The 20649-nt window shown below is 38.4% G+C and overlaps 1 protein-coding gene across 7 annotated transcripts in view; it reads right to left on the bottom strand.

Annotated features, from left to right (window-relative positions):
* Window positions 1–20649, bottom strand: part of DMXL2 (Dmx like 2) — a 166861-nt gene that overhangs the window by 87692 nt on the left and 58520 nt on the right. The window contains exon 1 of one of the 7 annotated variants that reach the window (XM_059890858.1): window positions 13686–13861. The exons of the other annotated variants lie outside the window; for them this stretch is intronic. The gene's annotated coding sequence lies outside the window, so the exon portion shown is untranslated. Of the gene's footprint in view, window positions 1–13685; window positions 13862–20649 lie in introns of those variants that run through there. 7 annotated transcript variants of the gene reach the window in all.

Genomic DNA, 20649 nt, shown 5'->3' with positions numbered 1-20649 from the left:
CTTCCAAGGAGTAAGCGTCTTTTGATTTCATGGCTGCACTCACCATCTGCAGTGATTTTGGAGCCCAGAAAAATAAAGTCAGCCACTGTTTTCACTGTTTCCCCATCTAGTGGCCATGAAGTGATGGGACCAGATGCCATTATCTTAGTTTTCTGAATGTTGAGCTTTAAGCCAACTTTTTCACTCTCTTCTTTCACTTTCATCAAGAGATTCTTTAGTTCTTCTTCACTTTCTGCCATAAGGATAGTGTCATCTGCATATCTGAGGTTATTGATATTTCTCCCGGCAATCTAGATTCCAGCTTATGTTTCTTCCAGCCCAGCATTTCTCATGATGTACTCTGCATATAAGTTAAATAAACAGGGTGACAATATATAGCCTTGATGTACTCCTTTTCCTATTTGGAACCAGTCTGTTGTTCCATGTCCAGTTCTAACTGTTGCTTCCTGACCTGCATACAGGTTTCTCAAGAGGCAGATCAGGTGGTGTGGTATTCCCATCTCTTTCAGAATTTTCCACAGTTGATTGTGATCCACACAGTCAAAGGCTTTGGCACAATCAATAAAGCAGAAATCGATGTTTTTTCTGGAACTCTCTTGCTTTTTCCATGATCCAGCGGATGTTGGCAATTTGATCTCTGGTTCCTCTGCCTTTTCTAAAACCAGCTTGAACATCTGGAAGTTCACAGTTCACATATTGCTGAAGCCTGGCTTAAGAGAATTTTGACCATTACTTTACTAACATGTGAGATGAGTGCATGCAATTGTGCAGTAATTTGAGCATTCTTTGGCATTGCCTTTCTTTGGGATTGGAATGAAAACTGACCTTTTCCAGTCCTGTGGCCACTGCTGAGTTTTCCAAATTTGCTGGCATATTGAGTGCAGCACTTTCACAGCATCATCTTTCAGGATTTGAAATAGCTCAACTGGAATTCCATCACCTGCACTAGCTTTGTTCATAGTGATGCTTCCTAAGGCCCACTTGACTTCACATTCTAGGATGTCTGGCTCTAGGTGAGTGTCAGTGATCACACCATCATGATTATCTGGGTCTTGAAGATCTTTTCTGTACAGTTCTGTATATTCTTGCCACCTCATTCTTAATATCTTCTGCTTCTGTTAGGTCCATACCATTTCCATCCTTTATTGAGCCCATTTTTGCATGAAATGTTCCCTTGGTATCTCTAATTTTCTTGAAGAGATATCTAGCCTTTCCCATTCTATTGTTTTCCTCTATTTCTTTGCATTGATCACTGAGGAAGCCTTTCTTATCTCTCCTTGCTATTCTTTGGAACTCTGCATTCAAATGGGTATATCTTTCCTTTTCTCCTTTGCTTTTCACTTCTCTTCTTTTCACAGCTATTTTTAAGGCCTCCTCAGATAGCCATTTTGCTTTTTTGCATTTCTTTTTCTTGGGGATGGTCTTGATCCTTGTCTCCTGTACAGTGTCATGAACCTCACTCAGTCCATAGTTCATCAGGCACATCAGATCTAGTCCCTAATATCTATTTCTCACTTCCACTGTATAGTCATAAGGGATTTGATTTAGGTCATACCTGAATGGTCTAGTGGTTTTCCCCACTTTCTTCAATTTAAGTCTGAATTTGGCAATAAGGAGTTCATAATCGACTATACTCCAATACAAAGTAAAAAGTTAAAAAAAAAAAAAGAATAGCTGAGGAGTATATATGTTCATAGAAGTACTTTATTTAATAAATATAATTCCCAAAGGGGAAAAAAAAGAGGAGTCATACTACTCGATTTCAAATTAACTATAAAGTCACTATAATCAAGACACATATCATTAGCATAAAAGCATATATATACACACACACACACACATAAATGTGTATGTTAACTTATATATGGAACAAAATAAAGAAGCCAAGAACAGATCCACATATGTATGGAAAATTGATTTTCAACAAAGCTGTTTAGGAAATTCAATGGAGAATGGATTCCCTTTTCAAAATGTAACTGGGATTATCTTGATATCCCTTTGGGAAAAAACTGACTTCAAATCAAATGCAAAAAAAAAAAAATCCCAAAATGTAAAAATCAAAACTCTAAGGGTTTCTGGTTCAAGATGGTGGAGAAGGATATACACTCATCTCCTCTTGCGAGAGCACCAAAACAGTAACTAGCTGTTGAACAATGATCGACAAGAGGACACTGGAACCCACCAAAAAAAAGATACCCGATGTCCAAAGACAAAGAAGCCACAGCAGATGGTCGGAGGAGCACAATGATGATAAAGTCAAATCCCATATCTGACAAGTGTGTGACACACAGACTAAAGTAAAAGTAAAGTAAATGTCGCTCAGTCGTGTCCGACTCTTTGCAACCCCATGCACTGTAGCCTACCAGGTTCCTCCATCCATGGGATTTTCCAGGCAAGAATACTGGAGTGGGTTGCAATTTAGACTGGATAACAATAATACCAAAGTTCTCACACTGTTGTGAAGGCTCTGAACCCAACATCAGGCTTCCCAGCCTAGGGATCTGACAAAGGGACTGGAATCCCCAGGGAATCTGGTGTTGAGGGCCAGTAGGATTTGATTACAGGACTTATAAAGAACTGGGGAAACAAGAGACTCCAGCCTGGAAGGGCATAAGCAAAATTTTGCACACACCAAGACCCAGGGGAGAGAAGCAGTGACCCCCACAGGAGACTGAACCAAAACTATGTGCTAGTGTTGGAGGGTCTCCTGTGGAGGCATGGGTCAGCAGCGGCTCACCACAAGGACAGGGGCACTGGAAGGTTTCCCTTGGCACAAACCCTTTTGAAGTTCACCGTTAACCCAACCATAGAGCCCACAGACCCACAGCTTGGTTGAAAGTGAAAGTGAAGTCGCTCAGTCGTGTCCTTTGCGACTCTTTGCGACCCCGTGGACTGTAACCTTTGCAACCCCATAGACTGTAACCTACCAGGCTCCTCCATCCATGGGATTCTCCAGGCAAGAATACTGGAGTGGGTTACCATTTCCTTCTCCAGGGGATCTTCCCGACCCAGGGATTGAACCCGTGTCTCCCGCCTTGCAGGCTTTAACCTCTGAGCCACCAGGGAAGCCCAGGCCAAACAACTACAGGGAGGAGTGCAACTCCACCCATCAGCAGATAATTGGATTAAAGCTTTACTGAGCAAGGCCCTGCCCACCAGAGCAAGATCCAGTTTTTCCCATGCCACTCCCACCCATCAAGATGCTTACACAAGCCTCAGCCTCATCCATCAGAGGGAAGACAGAAACCATATAGGTTTCTCAAGAGGCAGGTCAGGTGGTCTGGTATTCTCATCTCTTTCAGAATTTTCCACAGTTGATTGTGATCCACACAGTCAAAGGCTTTGGCATAGTCAATAAAGTAGAAATAGATGTTTTTCTGGAACTCTCTTGTTTTTTCAATGATCCAGCGGATGTTGGCAATTTGATCTCTGGTTCCTCTGCCTTTTCTAAAACCACCTTGAACATCTGGAAATTCACGGTTCACATATTGCTGAAGCCTGGCTTGGTGAATTTTGAGCATTACTTTACTAGCATGTGAGGTGAGTGCAATTGTGCGGTAGTTTCAGCATTCTTTGGCATTGCCTTTCTTTGGGATTGGAATGAAAACTGACCTTTTCCAGTCCTGTGGCCACTGCTGAGTTTTTAATTCCCTTAAATGTAAATGGATTAAATGCACCAACCAAAAGACATAGACTGGCTGGGAGACGAAAACACGTGCATATATGCACTTTCACTTACCACAACACTCTACTTGACACCCCCCCAAAATTGTATGTAATTATTTTATATTGTTAAGTTAATCGTGTTCCCATTATGAATTGCAATTGTAATTATTTTATTTTTGTCTGGCTATTGACTGTGCGAACTGATAAACACCTTTTACTATTGTGATGATGTAACTACTCCACACTTAATATCACTGACTCATTTGGTCAACAGGAAAATAAGAACTCTATATAACCAAAACTAGGATCTAATAAGAAAGGCTGTAATCACTTTTAAAAATCCAGATTCATATGATAATTATTTTGAAATTTTTTGAAAAATACAAATACTCAGACATTGCTTTTTTTCTCCAGAGCTCCAGATGTTTCTAATGAACAGTCATGTTTAAAAACAAGTGGACTATATGATGATCATTTATTTTTATCTAGTATATTACTTTTTCTATTTCATATTCATTGCTCCCATTTCATTTAGTTTATGTTCCCCAATTCCTCCATCTCTTTTTTTTGCTGTTCTTTTTCAAGGCTTTAACAACTGTAGTAAAACTTTTGTATACATATATATATATAAATATGTACAATATATATTAGAAAACTTATCAATTTTTGCCTAAAAAAAAATTATGACATTTTGATTCCACTTGACTTAGTATGAATAGAATGCTATATTTCTAATAAAAAATTAGATATGCAACAAGCAACAAAGGTTTACTATATAACATAGGGAACTATAGTAAATATCTTATAATAACCTATGATAGAAAATAATTTGAAAAATAATATACATGTATTTGTATAACTGAATCACTTTGCTGTGCACTTGGAACAGTGTTAAGTCAACTATACTTCAATAAAATATACGTATATATACATATTTTTTTAAACTGTAAAACTTCTAAGAGAAAACATAGTAAAAATCTTTGTGATTTCAGGATAAACAAAAATTTTTTTTTTAATGACAAAGAATTTTTCTAATCTAGGCCATAAAAAGCACAAACCAATATTTTAAAAATTATTGGATTTCTTCAAAATCCAACACATCAAAAGATCATGGTATATGGTCCCACCACTTCATGGCAAATAGATGGAGAAAAAATGGAAACAGTGACAGGCTTTATTTTCTTGGATTCCAAAATCACTGTGGATGGTGACTGCAGCCATGAAATTAAAAGATGCTTGCTCCTTAGAAGAAAAGCAAGACAAACCTAGATAGCGTATTAAAAAGCAAAGATATTATTTTGCCTGCAAAGATCTGTACAGTCAAACTTATGGTTTTTCCAGTAGTCATGCACAAATATGACAGCAGGACAATTAAAAAACAGCTGAGTGCCAAAGAATTGATGCCTTCGAACTGTGGTGCTGGAGAAGATTCTTGAGAGTCCCTTGGACAGCAAGGAGATCAAACCAGTCAATCCCAAAGGAAATCTACCCTGAATATTCACTGGAAGGACTCATGCTGAAGCTGAAGCTCCAATACTTTGACCACATAATGAGAAGAGCTGACTCACTAGAAAAGACCCTGATGCAGAGATAGATCAAAGGCAGGAGGAGAAGGGGACGACAGAAGACAAACTTGTTGGATGGCACAACCAACTCAATGGACATGAGTTTGAGCAAACTCCAGGAGATGGTGAAGGACAGGGAAGTCTGGCAAGCTGCAGTCCATGCGATCACAAAGACTTGGACACAACTGAGTAACTGAACAACATACATCAAAAGACACCATTTAAAAAAAATTAAAAAGCAAGTCATAATCTGGGAGGAAATATCTACATTTATCTTTCTTTTTTCAAATTTTTTAAAATTCATTTATTTTAATTGGAGGTTAATTACTTTACTATATTGTAGTGGCTTTTGCCATACACTTACATGAATCAGCCATGGGTGTACATGTGTTCCCCATCCTGAACCCCCCTCCCACCTTCCTCCCCATCCCATCCCTCAGGGTCAACCCAGTGCACCAGCCCTGAGCACCCTGTCTCATGCATCAAACCTGGACTGGCAATCTATTTCACATAGGATAATATACATGCTTCAATGCTATTCTCTCAAATCATCCCACCCTTACCTTCTCCCACAGAGTCCAAAAGTCTGTTCTTTACCTCTGTGTCTCTTTTGCTACCTCGCATATAGGGTCATCGTTACCATCTTTCTAAATTCCATATGTAGGCGTTAATATACTGTATTGGGTGTTTTTTCTTTCTGACTTACTTCGCTCTGTAAAATAGGCTCGAGTTTCATCCACCTCATTAGAACTGATTCTAATGCATTCTTTTTAATAGCTGAGTAATATTCCATTGTGTATATGTACCACTGCTTTCTTATCCATTTGTCTGCTGATGGACATCTAGGTTGCTTCCATGTCCTGGCTGTTGTAAACAGTGCTGCAATGAACATTGGGGTACACGTGTCTCTTTCAATTCTGGTTTCCTCGGTGTGTATGCCCAGCAGTGGGATTGCTGGGTCGTATGGCAGTTCTATTTCCATTTTTTTTAAGGAATCTCCACACTGTTCTACATAGTGGCTATATTAGTTTGCATCCCCACTAACAGTGTAACAGGGTCCCTTTTCTCCTCAACCTCTCCAGCATTTATTGTTTGTAGACTTTTTGATAGCAGCCATTCTGACTGGTGTGAGATGGTACCTCACTGTGGTTTTGATTTGCATTTCTCTGATAATGAGTGATGTTGAGCATCTTTTCATGTGTTTATTAGCCATTTGTATGTCTTCTTTGGAGAAATGTCTGTTTAGTTCTTTGGCCCACTTTTTGATTGGGTCCCTTATTTTTCTGGAATTGAGCTGCAGGAGTTGCTTATTTTTGAGATTAATTGCCAGTCGCTTCATTTGCTATTATTTTCTTCCATTCTTAAGGCTGTCTTTTCACCTTGCTTATAGTTTCCTTCATTGTGCAAAAGTTTTTTCAGTTTAATTAGGTCCCATTTGTTTATTTTTGCTTTTATTTCCATTACTCTGGGAGGTGGGTCATAGAGGATCCTGTTGTGATTTATGTCAGAGAGTGTTTTGCCTATGTTTTCCTCTAGGAGTTTTATAGTTTCTGGTCTTATATTTACATCTTTAATCCACTTTGAGCTTATTTTTGTGTATGGTGTTAAAAAGTGCTCTAGTTTCATTCTTTTACAAGTGGTTGACCAGCACCACTGTTAAAGAGATTGTCTTTTTCTCCATTCTCCATTTGCCTCCTTTGTCAAAGATAGGGTGCCCATATGTGTGTGGATTTATCTCTGGGCTTTCTATTTTGTTCCACTGATCTATATTTCTGTCTTTGTGCCAGTACCATACTGTCCTGATGACTGTAGCTTTGTAGTGTAGTCTGAAGTCAGACAGGTTGATTCCTCCAGTTCCTCTTCTTTCTTAAGATTGCTTTGGCTATTCAAGGGTTTTTGTATTTCCATATAAATTGTGAAATTATTTGTTCTAGTTCTGTGAAAAATACCATTGGTAGCTTGATAGGGATTGCATTGAATCTATAGATTGCTTTGGGTAGTATACTCATTTTCACTGTATTGATTCTTCCAATCCATGAACATGGTATATTTCTCCATCTATTTGTGTCATCTTTGATTCCTTTCATCAGCGTTTTATAGTTTTCTACATATAGGTCTTTTGTTTCTTTAGGTAGCTTTATTCCTAAGTATTTTATTCTTTTCGTTACAATGGTAAATGGAATTGTTTCCTTAATTTCTCTTTCTGCTTTCTCATTTTTAGTGTATATGAATGCAAGGGATTTCTGTGTGTTGATTTTATATCCTGCAACTTTATTCATTGATTAGCTCTAGTAATTTTCTGGTGGAGTCTTTAGGGTTTTCTATGTAAAGGATCACGTCATCTGCAAACAGTTAGAATTTTACTTCTTTTCCAATCTGGATTCCTTTTCTTTCTTTTTCTTATCTGATTGCTGTGGCTAAAATTTTCAAAACTATGTTAAATAGTAGTGGTGAGAGTGGGCATCTTTGTCTTGTTCCTGACTTTAGGGGAAATGCTTTCAATTTTTCACCACTGAGGATAATGTTTACTGTGGGTTTATTATATATATGGCTTTTATTATGTTGAGGTATGTTCCTTCTATGCCTGCTGTCTGGAAGGTTTTTATCATAAATGGACACTGAATTTTGTCAAAGGCTTTCTCTGCAACTATTGAGATAATCATACGGTTTTTATCTTTCAATTTGTTAATGTGGTATATCACATTGATTGATTTACAAATGGTGAAGAATCCTTGCATCCCTGGGATAAAGCCCACTTGGTCATGATGTATGATCTTTTTAATATGTTGTTGGATTCTTTTTGCTAGAATTTTGTTAAGCATTTTTGCATCTATGTTCATCAGTGATACTGGCCTGTAGTTTTCTTTTTCTGTGGCATCTTTGTCTGGTTTTCATATTAGGATGATGGTGGCCTCATAGAATGAGTTTGGAAGTTTACCTTCCTCTGCAATTTTCTGGAAAAGTCTGAGTAGGATAGGTGTTAGCTCTTCTCTAAATTTTTGGTAGAATTCAGCTGTGAAGCCATCTGGTCCTGGGCTTTTGTTTGTTGGAAGATTTTTGATTACAGTTTTGATTTCCATGTTTGTGATGGGTCTGTTAAGATTTTCTATTTCTTCCTGATTCAGTTTTGGAAAGTTATACTTTTCTAAGAATTTGTCCATTTCTTCCAAGTTGCCAATTTTATTGGCATATACTTGCTAATTGTAGTCTCTTCTGATCCTTTGTATTTCTGTTTTATCTGTTGTGATTTCTCCATTTTCATTTCTGATTTTGTTGATTTGATTCTTCTCCCTTTTTTTCTTGATGAGTGTGGCAAATGGTTTATCTTCTCAAAAACCCAGCTTTTAGGTTTGTTGATTTTTGCTATGGTCTCCTTTGTTTCTTTTGCATTTATTTTTAAGATTTCTTTCCTTCTACTATCCCTGGGGTTCTTCTTCTTTTTCTAGTTGCTTTAGGTGTAGAGTTAGGTTATTTGATTTTTCTCCTGTTTCTTGAGGTAAGCTTGTATTGCTATGAACCTTCCCCATAGCACTGCTTTTACTGAATCCCATAGGTTTTGGGTTGTTGTTTTCATTTTCATTCATTTCTATGCATATTTTGATTTTTTTTAATTTCTTGTGATTTGTTGGTTATTTCGAAGTGTGCTATGTAGTCTCCATATGTTTGTATTTTTAATAGTTTTTTTTTCCTGTAGTTGACATCTAATCTTACCACATTGTGATCAGAAAAGATGCTTGAGATGATTTCAATTTTTTAACTTTTGAATTTACCAAGGCTAAATTTATGGCCCAAGATGTGATCTATCCCGGAGAAGTTTCTGTGTGCACTTGAGAAAAAGGTGAAATTCATTGTTTTAGGGTGAAATGTTCTATAGATATCAATTAGGCCTAACTGGTCCTTTGTATCATTTAAAGTTCATGTCTCCTTGCTAATTTTCTGTTTAGTTGATCTATCCGTCAGTGTGAATGGAGTATTAAAGTCTCCCACTACTATGGTGTTACTGTTAATTTCCCCTTTCATACCTGTTAGCATTTGCCTTACATATTGCGGTGCTCATATGTTGGGTGCATATATAATTGTTATTTCTTCTTCTTGGATTGATCCTTTGATCATTATATAGTGTCCTTCTTTGTCTCTTTTCACGGCCTTTATTTCAAAGTCTATTTTATCTGATGTGAGTATTGCTACTCCTGCTTTCTTTTGGTCTCCATTTGCATGAAATATCTTTTTCCAGCCCTTTACTTTCAGTCTGTATGTGTCCCTTGTTTTGAAGCAGGTCTCTTGCAGATGGCATATATAGGGGTCTTGTTTTTGTAACCTTTCAGCCAGTCTTTGTCTTTTGGTTGGGGCATTCAACCCATTTACATTTAAGGTAATTATTGATAAGTATGATCCCATTGCCATTTACTTTGTTGTTTTGGGTTCGAGTTTATAAACCTTTTCTGTGTTTCCTGTCTAGAGAAGATCCTTTAGCATTTGTTGAAGAGCTGGTTTGGTGGTCCTGAATTCTCTCAGCTTTTGCTTGTCTGTAAAGCTTTTGATTTCTCCTTCATATTTGAATGAGATCCTCGATGGGGACTATAATCTGGGTTGTAGGTTTTTCTCTTTCATCACTTAAATATGTCCTGCCATTCCCTTCTGGCCTGAAGAGTTTCTATTGAAAGATCAGCCGTTATCCTTATGGAAATCCCCTTGTGTGTTATTTGTTGTTTTTCCCTTGCTGCTTTTAATATTTGTTCTTTGTGTTTGATCTTTATTAATTTGAATAATATGCATCTTGGGGTGTTTCGTCTTGGGTTTATCCTGTTTGGGACTCTATGGGTTTCTTGGGCTTGGGTAGCTATTTCCTTCCCCAATTTTGGGAAGTTTTCAACTATTATCTCAAGAATTTTCTCATGGCCTTTCTTTTTGTCTTCTTCTTCTAGGACTCCTATGATTTGAATGTTGGGGTGTTTAACATTGTACAGAGGTCTCTGAGGTTGTCTTCATTTAATTCTTTTTTCTTTTTTCCTGTCTGCTTCATTTATTTCCACCATTCTATCTTCCACCTCACTTATCCTATCTTCTGCCTCTGTTATTCTACTGTTGGTTCCCTCCAGAGTGCTTTTGATCTCAGTTATTGCATTATCCATTATTGATTGACTCATTTTTATTTCTTCTAAGTCCTTGTTAAACTTTTCTTGCATCTTCTCAGTCCTTGTTTCCAGACTATTTATCTGTAACTCCATTTTGTTTTCAAGATTTTGGATCATTTTTATTATCATTATTCTGAATTCTTTTTCAGATAGACTCCCTATCTCTTCCTCTTTTGTTTGGTTTGGTAGACATTTATCATGCTCCTTTACCTGATGAATATTTATCTGCCTTTTCATCTTGTTTAGATTGCTGTGTTTGGGGTGCCCTTTCTGTAGGCTGGAAGTTTGTGGTTCCTCTTTATTGTGGAGGTTCCTCCCTATGGGTGGGACTGGACAAGTGGCTTGTCAAGGTTTCCTGGTTATAGAAGCTTGCATGGGTGTTCTGATGGGTGGAGCTGGATCTCTTCTCACTGGAGTGCAGTGAAGTGTCCAGTAGTGAGTTTTGAGGTGTCTATGGGTTTGGTGTGACTTTTGGCTGCCTGTATTTTAATGCTCAGGGTTATGTCCCTGTGTTGTTGGAGAATTAGCTTGGTACGTCTTGCTCTGAAACCTGCTGGCTCTTGGGTGGAGCTTGGTTTCAGTGTAGGTATGGAGGCTCTTGGATGAGCTCTTGTTGATTAATGTTTCCTGGAGTCAGGAGTTTTCTGGTATTCTCAAGTTTTGGATTTGAGCCTCCTGCTTCTGGTTTGCAATCTTATTCTTACAGTAGCCTCAAGACCTCTCCATCCATACAGCACTGATGATAAAACATCTAGGTTAATGGTGGAAAGATTCTCCACAGTGAGGGACACCCAGAGAGGTTGAGTTACATGGAGAAGAGAAGAGGGAGGAGGGAGTTAGAGGTGACGAGGAGGAGAAGAGGAGGAATCAAAAGGGGAGAGAGCAAGCTAGCCAGTAATCAATTCCCTATTTGCTCTCCACAGTCTGGAACACTCAGAGAGGTTCATGGAGTTACACAGAGAAGAGAAGGGGGAGGAAGGCGATAGAGATGACCTGGGGGATCACAAGGGGAGTCAAAAGTAAAGAGACCAATCTAGCCAGTAACCAGTTCCCTACTGTTCTCCACAGCCCAGAACACCCAAAGAGATTCAAAGAGTTAAGTAGAGAAGAGAAGGGGGAGGGAGGAGATAGAGGTGACCTGGGGGAGAAAAAGGAGAGTCAAAAGGGGAGAAAACAATCAAGCCAGTAATTACACTCCTAAGTAAAAGTGGGTAACTGAAGATTGGATTCCTAAAGGTACAAAATTGATAACAAATACCAAAAAGCAAAGATTAAAAATCCAGAGTAGAGATTAGACTTTCAAAAATACAATATTAAAAAAAATTGCAAAAATTATAAAATACATATATATGAAATTTGCTTTAAAATATGGTCTTTTTTTGGCAAGGTAATAGTAGGTTTTAAAAATTAAAATTAAAGGAGTAAAAAAGAACTTTAAAAATTTTTTTTAATTTTAAATTAAAAAATGATAATAGTGAAATATACAGGGATTTCTCTGAAGCTTCTGAGAGCAGTGTGGGGTCAGTTCAGTTTCAGATAGTTTCTTGTTCCAGCTTATACTTCTTCTTAAGGTCTACAGGCCCCTTCCAATGTAATCAGTGCTAACTACACGATTTTAATCTGTTGCATCTGTCACTTCCAAAGCAGTTCCCTCTTCTTTGTTTAATTTGGCTTCTTCTGTTTGCAAGTCTCTTCCGCGTCTAGTCAAGGCTATGATTTTTCCAGTGGTCATGTATGGATGTGAAAGTTGGACTGTGAAGAAGGCTGAGCACTGAAGAATTGATGCTTTTGAACTGTGGTGTTGGAGAAGACTCTTGAGAGTCCCTTGGACTGCAAGGAAATCCAATCACTCCATCCTAAAGGAGATCAGTCCTGGGTGTTCATTGGTAGGACTGATGTTGAAGCTGAAACTCCAATACTTTGGCCACCTGATGGCGAAGAGCTGACTCATTTGAAAAGACCCTGATGCTGGGAAAGATTGAGGGCAGGAGGAGAAGGGGACAACAGAGGATGAGATGGCTGGATGGCATCACTGACTCGATGGACGTGAGTCTGAGTGAACTCTGGGAGCTGGTGATGGACAGGGAGGCCTGGCGTGCTGCGATTCGTGGGGTCACAAAGAGTCGGACACAACTGAGCGACTGAACTGAACTGAACTCAATGTCTAATTTCCACCCTGACACAAGGGAGCAAAGGTGGTCATTTATTTAGGCTCACTTGTTCAGTTGTGCTGTGGGGAGGGAGGAACACTGAGAACAAACATCACTGTATCTGCGGAGTGCTCACAGTATCCGGACCATGCTGGGTTTGCCCCCGCTCATGTGTGTGCTTTCTCAGTCTATACTGCTCAGGCTCCAGGTTGCTCTGCAGGGGAACTGTCAAAAGCAGGCCCTGGGTTGCGTGCACTTCCCAAGTCTAAGCCACTCAGGTTCGGGTTCATGGGTACTCCACAAAGGCACAGACTCGTTTGAGCCTGAGTTCTGTGGCCTTCCCAGGTCCAAGCAGCTCAGGCAACCAAGTGCTTGGCAAGCACATTCTCCCCAAGTGGGTGGTGCGTCATCACCTCCCAGGTCCCAGTCACTCAGTTTCCCGGGAGCGCCATCTCAGGTGTGCTGTGCGTCTCCTCTGGGGAGCTGATCTCTTGACTGCGACCCTCCTGGCAGATGTCAACCATCTAGGATCCCAGGAAGACTTGGTTAGCAACTGGGAGCCCACTCGCAGTTTGGTAGAGGGTACCATCTCCGGGGGCGAGATTGCCCCTTGCCTTCTGGCTCTGGCAGTCACCCGCCTGCCTCTCTGCCTCCAGTGGGTGGAGGGGCCAATCTGCAGCCAGCTAGCTCTCCTCTGCTATTTGCTCAGTCCTTTGGTCTGTGAGTGGGCCAGGCCATGCCTCAGGTTAGAGCTTTTCCCGGGAAAGTTCTCTCTCTCATTTTCTTTTTCTCTCTGGCTATCCCACAGTTTGGATGCTATCTCATGTTAGCTCCCTAAGATTGTCCTCAGGGCATTCAGGCCCTGTCCTTACCCTAAGCATGTAGCTGGTGCCTCCCTGTTCAGCCCCAGCTCGCCGCTGGTGGATGCAAGCGTCTGCGCTACTTCTCTGCTGGGAGTTGCAGTTAGGTTAGTAATATGTGGGGGTGTTTGTTTTTTTTTTTTTCCTCCTGGTTATTTTGTCCTCTGAGATTCCAAAACTCCCCACAGACCCACCAGTGAAAGGGTTTCCTGGTGTTTAGAAACTTCTCCTCCTTCACGACTCCTTCCCCAGGACGAGTCTCTGTGTCTAACTCTTTTGTCTCTCTTTTTCTCTTATATTTTGTCCTACCTCCTTTTGAAGAGAATGGGATGCCTTTCTGGGCGGCTGGTGTCCTCCGCCAGCATTCAGAAGTTGTTTTGTGGAATTTGTTCAGCATTCAAATGATCTTTCGATGAATTTGTGGGGGAGAAAGTAGTCTCACCATCCTATTTCTTCATCATCTTCCTGCTCTCCTTTATCTTTCAATTATACTAAATTTACAAAGAACTCTTACAATTCTGTAATGATCAGAAAACCAACCCAATGTTTTTAAACTGGCAAAGGCAAATAAACACTTTACCAACCAAAGGATATAGACACCCAATAAACATGTGCTCAACATCATTAGAAGTCAGAGAAATACATATGAAAACAACAGTAAGATACCACCTACACAAACTATTACAATGGCTAATACTAAAAAGGCTGACGGTATCAAATGTTGGCAAGCAAGTGAAGCAACTGAAACTATTTAATTGTTGGTGAGCATGCAAAATGGTACAACTGTGGAAAGTATTTGGTACCTCTTTGTAAAGCACCATATGATCTACCATTTTCACTGCTACTGTATTTTTCCAACCATGAGAAACAAAATGTTTATACAAAGACTTGCAAATGAATGGTCATGGTAGCTTTGATCATTTTAGCCTAAAACGCCAAATGTCCTGTATGTCCATCAACAGATAAATGAATAAACAAATTATGAAATATTGAAGTAATAGAATTCAACTCAGAAATAAAAAGAACAAATTACTGATGCATACAACATAGATTAATCACAGAATATTGTGCTAAGTGCAAGAATTCAGACACAATAGATATATATACTAGTATTCAACTATACAATTTCATTCACATGCAACTCTAATGAAGGCAAATCTATGTGATAGAAAGGAGAGCAGCTATTTATTATCTGGGATTAAGAATAGGAGTGAAGATTAATTGGGAAGAGGTAAAAGGAAACCTTCTGAGATGATGGAACTGTCCAATAACTTGATCATGGTGGTGATTACACAGGTCTCTAAATTTATTAAAATAATCTGAACTGTATATTTTAAATATAATTTCATTTTATGCTAATTAAACCTTTTAGGTTAATTACCTTAATGAGATAATTACACCATATAGAGTTAATTATTAAAAAAAAATACAGGGACAAGATTTACACAAAAGGATGTTCATTCTTTATAGCAACAGAAAAAAATCAGAACTATTAAATGTTCATTAATATTTATCTGGTTAAATTAATTGTGATATACATTCATTCATATAATGGAAAACTATGTAGCCTTTAAAGATATATGTGTATTGACACATTAGTCTTTGATACATTAAGTGAATAAATCAGCTTAAAGAATATGTATACATATACACTTCTGTGTGGTTTACAAAGGCATCAAAAAGTCTAAAAGAATATATATTAAATAGAGAACAGTGGCCTTTTTGTTGTTGTTGTTACTTGGGGTAGGGCTATTTGGCATGGGATTTTCATTTTCTTTGCATGTTTCTCTTAATAATAAATATATATTATGCTAAAGAAGTAAAGATATTCCCATGTTAAAGGGAAAATAAGAGTCAATAAGCCAATCTTTGAGTAACCAAAACAGTATATCTAGGTAAAGAGAAGCACTCTCAAGAAGAGGAAAAGTTTCAGGGAACATTCTGTAGCCTGCTCCTTCCCTTCCTGCCAAAATCATCCTCTTCAAAAATTCTTCTCACTCTAGCCCCGAGAAAGCCCAGTTTTTTTCTCAATGGGTAATCTTCTATTAAGGAAAATGTTTTTGGAAAAAAGATATTTTAAGTTACTTTCAAATTTTAAAAAGTAATCAATTGTTTTACAAAGTGTTTAGATATAAACTTCATAAACATGAACAGAATTTGTTTATACTGAAAGATCCTTTAAAATCTATAGTGATATATAATTTTCAAGTTTCATACACATGATTTCATATAATCCCATAATAACCCCCTTTTCAAAATTCCCTACCTTTACACTGCCCCTCCCCCATTTCTCACTCCCCACATTAACCACTGTTCTCAATATTTATATTTATCTCTATATTTATAGAGTTTTTCTCTAAATTTCTGAGCCTGTTTTTTTTGTTTAATTCACTAGTTTGTTGTATTTTTTAGATTCCACATAATAAGTGATATACAGTATTTGTCCGTCTGACTTATTTCACTTAGCATAATACCCTCCAAGTCCATCCACATTGCTACAAATGGTAAAATTTCATTCTTTCTTATGGCTGGGTTGTATTTCACTGTGTGTGTGTGTGTGTGTGTGTGTGTGTGTGTGTGTGTGTACACCACTGCTGCTAAGTTGCTTCAGTCGTGTCCGACTCTGTGCGACCCCATAGATGACAGCCCACCAGGCTCCCCCGTCCCTGGGATTCTCCAGGCAAAAACACTGGAGTGGGTTGCCATTTCCTCCTCCAATGCATGAAAGTGAAAAGTCAAAGTGAAGTCACTTAGACGTGTCCGACTCTTAGCGACCCCATGGACTGCAGCCTACCAGGCTCCTCTGTCCATGGGATTTTCCAGGCAATAGTACTGGAGTGGGTTGCCATTGCCTTCTCCAGTGTACACCATAGAGAGCCCAAATCAGTAAAATCAGAAATGAAAGAGAAGACGTTATAAGTGACACCACAGAGACACAAAGGATCATAAGAGACTACTCTAAGCAACTATATACCAATAAACTTGACAACCTAGAAGAAATGGACAAGCTCTTAGAAAGGTACAATCTTCCGAAACTGAACAAGAAGAAATAGAAAACATGAACCGGCCAATTATCCATAATGAAACTGAATCAGCAATTTTAAAACTCCCAACAAACAAAAGTTTAGGACCAGATGGCTTCACTGGTGAATTCTACCAAACATTCAGAGAAGATTTAACACCTATCCTTCTGAAACTATTCCAAAAAACTGCAGAGGAAGGAATAATTCCAAACTTATTCTATGAGGCCAGCATATCACCCTGACACCCAAACAAGACAAAGACATCACACACACACACAAAAAATACAGGCCAATATCATTGATGAATATAGATGCAAAAATCTTCAACAAAATATTAGCAAACCAAATTCAACAGTATATTAAATGTCTCATATATCATAATCAAATGGGATTTATCCCAGGGATGCAAGGATTTTTCAGTATCTACACATCAATGTGATATATCACATTAATAAAGGAAGTATAAGAGCCATATGATCATCGCAATAGATGTAGAAAAAGCTTTTAAAAAGACATTTCTCCATAGGAGACATACAGATGGCCAATAAATACTTGCAAAGATGCTCAACATTGCTCATTATTAGAGAAATGTAAATCAAAACTACAATGAGGTATCACCTCCTACCATTCAGAATGACAATCACCAAAAGAAAAAAAAAAAAAACCTGTAAATGCTGGAGAGCATGTGGAGAAAAGGGAATCCCTACTGCACTACTGGTAGGAATATAAGTTGATAAAGTCACTCTGGAGAACAGTATGGAAATTCCTTAAGAAACTAAGAATAAAACTGCCATATGACCCACCAATCCCACTACTGGGCCCATACCCTTAGGAAACCACAATTAAAAAGACACATGTACCCTAATGTTGATCTCAGCAGTATTTACAATAACAAGGACATGGAAGCAACCTAGATGTCCACTGACAGATGAATGGATAAAGAAGATATATAAAAAGAAAAATACAACAGAATATTACTTAGCCATAAAAAGGAATGAATTTGAGCCAGTTGTAGTGAGATGAACACAGACACTGTTATACAGAGTGAAGTAAGTCAGAAAGAGAAAGACAAATATTCTGTATCAATGCATATACATGGAATCTAGAAAAACTGTACTGATGAACTTATTTACAGAGAAGGAAAGGAGATGTAGACTTAGAGAATGGACTTGTGTACACAATGGGTAAAGGAGAGGGTAGGATGAATTGAGAAAGTAGCACTGATATATATACACTATCATATGTAAAATAGGTCACTGGTGGAAGGCTGCTATATAACACAGGGAGCCCAACCTGGCACTCTGTGACTACCTAGAGGGGTGGGATGGAACAGGGAACAGATGCTTAAGAGGGAGGGGATTTATATATATAATTATGACTGATTTGTCCTATTCTACAGAAGAAACCAACACAACATTGTAAAGCAATTATCCTCCAATTAAAAAATAAATTAAAAAAAGCTTTTTAAAAAGTTCAACAGCCATTTACACTAAAACCTCTACAGAGAGTGGACACAGAGAGAACCTACCTCTAAATAATAAAGGCCATATATGACAAACCCAAAGTTAACTTCATACTGAACAGTGAAAAGCTGAAAGCATTTCCTCTAAGATCAGGAACAAGACAGGGTGTCCACTCTAATCACACATATTCAATATAGTTGTGGAAGTCCCAGCCACAGCAATCAGAGAAGAAAAATAAATAAAAGGAATACAAATTGTCACTGTTTCCATATGACATGACACTATTCACAGAAAACCCTTAAGACGCTATCAACAAACTAATAGCACTCGTCAATGAATTCAGTAAAGTTGCCAGATACAAAATTAATATACAGAAATCTGTTGCATTTCTAAAAGTCACAATCAAGTATCAAAAAGAGAAATTAAGGAAATAATCCCACTTATCACCATATCAAAAATAATAAAATACCAAGGAATAAACCTACCTAAGGAAGTAAAAGACCTATACTCAGAAAACTGTAAGACAATGATGAAACAAACTGAAGATGACACAAACAGATGGAAAGATATGCTGTGTCCCTAAACTGGAAGAATTAATATTGCTAAAATGTTCATACTTGGAATTCCCTGTCAGTCCAGTGGTTAGGTCTCAGAGCAGTCTGCAGATTCAATGCAATCCCTATCAAAATATCAATGGCATTTTTCACAGAACTAGAACAAATAATTTCAAATTTTATCTGGAAACACACACAGAATTTAAATAAACCTATCAAGGAAACAAAATAAAAAAAAACAATTATTAAGCTGAAGATTTACTTGGGTATGTCCTGGGGGGAAGGGCTCTTTAATAAGTAAGACTCTAGCTTAGATAAAAAGTTAAAATACTCATAAGCCCTCCACAAATATAATTTACCACACATTAAAAAATATAGATATTAGCTTAGGGTTCAACATGATGTTCAAGTAGAACAGCATGCACTCATGTCCTCCTGCGAGGGCATCAAAATCACAACCATCAACAGGAGGACACTTGGTACCTAGAGAAAAAAAGATAACCCACATCCAAAGACAAAGAAGCCAAGGTGAGGTGGTTTAAAGATTTACTGAGCATGACTTGTCCAGCAGAGTAAGATCCAGTTTTTCCCACAGCCGGTTTCTCCGATCAGGAAGCTTCCACAAGGCTCTTATACTCATCCATCAGAGGGAAGACAATAAAAACTACAATCACAGAAAACTAACCAAACTGATCACATGAATCACAGCCTTGTCTAACTCAATGAAACTATGAGCCATGCCATGTATGGATACCCAAAACAGGTCATAGTGGAGATTCTGACAAAACATGGTCCACTGGAGAAGGGAATGGCAAGCCAATTCAGCATTCTTGCTTTAAGAACTCCATGAACAGTATGAAAAGGCAAAAAGATATGACAATGAAAGATGAACTCTCCAGGTCAGTAGGTGTCCAATATGCTACTGGAGAAGAGTGGAGAAACAGGTCCAGAAGAAATGAAGAGGCTGACCCAAGCAGAAACAATGCCAAGTTGTGTATGTGTCTGGTGGTGAAAAGTAAAGTCCAATGCTGTAAAGAACAATACTGCATGGGAACCTGGAATGTTAGGTCCATGAATCAAGGCAAATTGGAAGTGGTCAAACAGGAGATGGCAAGAGTGAACACTGCCATTTTAGGAATCAGTGAACTAAAATGGACCAGAAAGGGTTAATTTAATTCAGATGACCATTATAATACTGTGGCAATAATACCTTAGAAGAAATGGAGATGCCTCATATAAGAGTCCAAAATGCAGTACTTGGGTGCAATCTCAAAAATGACAGAATGATTTCAGTTCGCTTCAAAGGCAAACTATTCAGTATCACAGAAATCCAAGAACATGCCCCAAACACTAATGCCGAAGAAGCTGAAGTTGAACAGTTCTATGAAGACCTACAAGACCTTCTAGAACTAACACCAAAAAAAAAAATGATGTCCTTTTTATCACGGGGAACTGGAATGCAAAAGCAGGAATTCAAGAGATACCTGGAGTAACAGGCAATTTGGCCTTGGAGTACAAAGTGAAGCAGGGCAAAGGTAACAGAGTTTTGCCAAGAGAATGTACTGGTCACAGCAAACACCCTCTTCCAACAACACAAGAGACAACTCTACACATGGCATCACCATATGGACAACACTGAAATCAGATGATTATATTCTTTGCAGCCAAAGACGGAGAAGCTCTATATGGTCAGCAAAAACAAGACCGGGAGCTGACTGGGGCTTAGATCATGAACTTCTTATTGCCAAATGCAGATTAAATTGAAGAATGTAGGGAAAACCACTAGACCATTCAGGTATGAACTAAATCATACCCCTTACAATTACACAGTGGAAGTAACAAATAGATTCAAGGAATTAGATCTGATAGACAGACTGCCTGAAGAACTATGGACAGAGATTTGTAACACTGTACAGGCAGCCATGATCAAAACCATCCCCAAGAAAAAGAAACACAAAAAGGCAAAATGGTTGTCTGAGGAGGCCTTACAAATAGCTGAGAAAAAAGAAGGAAAAAGTAAAGGAGAAAAGGAAAAACACAGCCATCTGAACGCAAAGTTCCAAAGAACAGCAAGGAGAGATAAGAAAGCCTTCTTAAGTGGACAATGAAAAGAAAGAGAGGAAAAGAACAGAGTGGGAAAGACTAGAGATTTCTTCAAGAAAATTAGAGATACCAAGGGAACATTTCATGTAAAAATGGGCACAATAAACGACAGAAATGGTACAGACCTAAC

This window comes from Bos taurus, chromosome 10, assembly GCF_002263795.3.
Source record: "Bos taurus isolate L1 Dominette 01449 registration number 42190680 breed Hereford chromosome 10, ARS-UCD2.0, whole genome shotgun sequence".
Taxonomy (NCBI): Eukaryota; Metazoa; Chordata; class Mammalia; order Artiodactyla; family Bovidae; genus Bos; species Bos taurus.
This window is presented reverse-complemented; position numbering and strand designations above follow the sequence as displayed.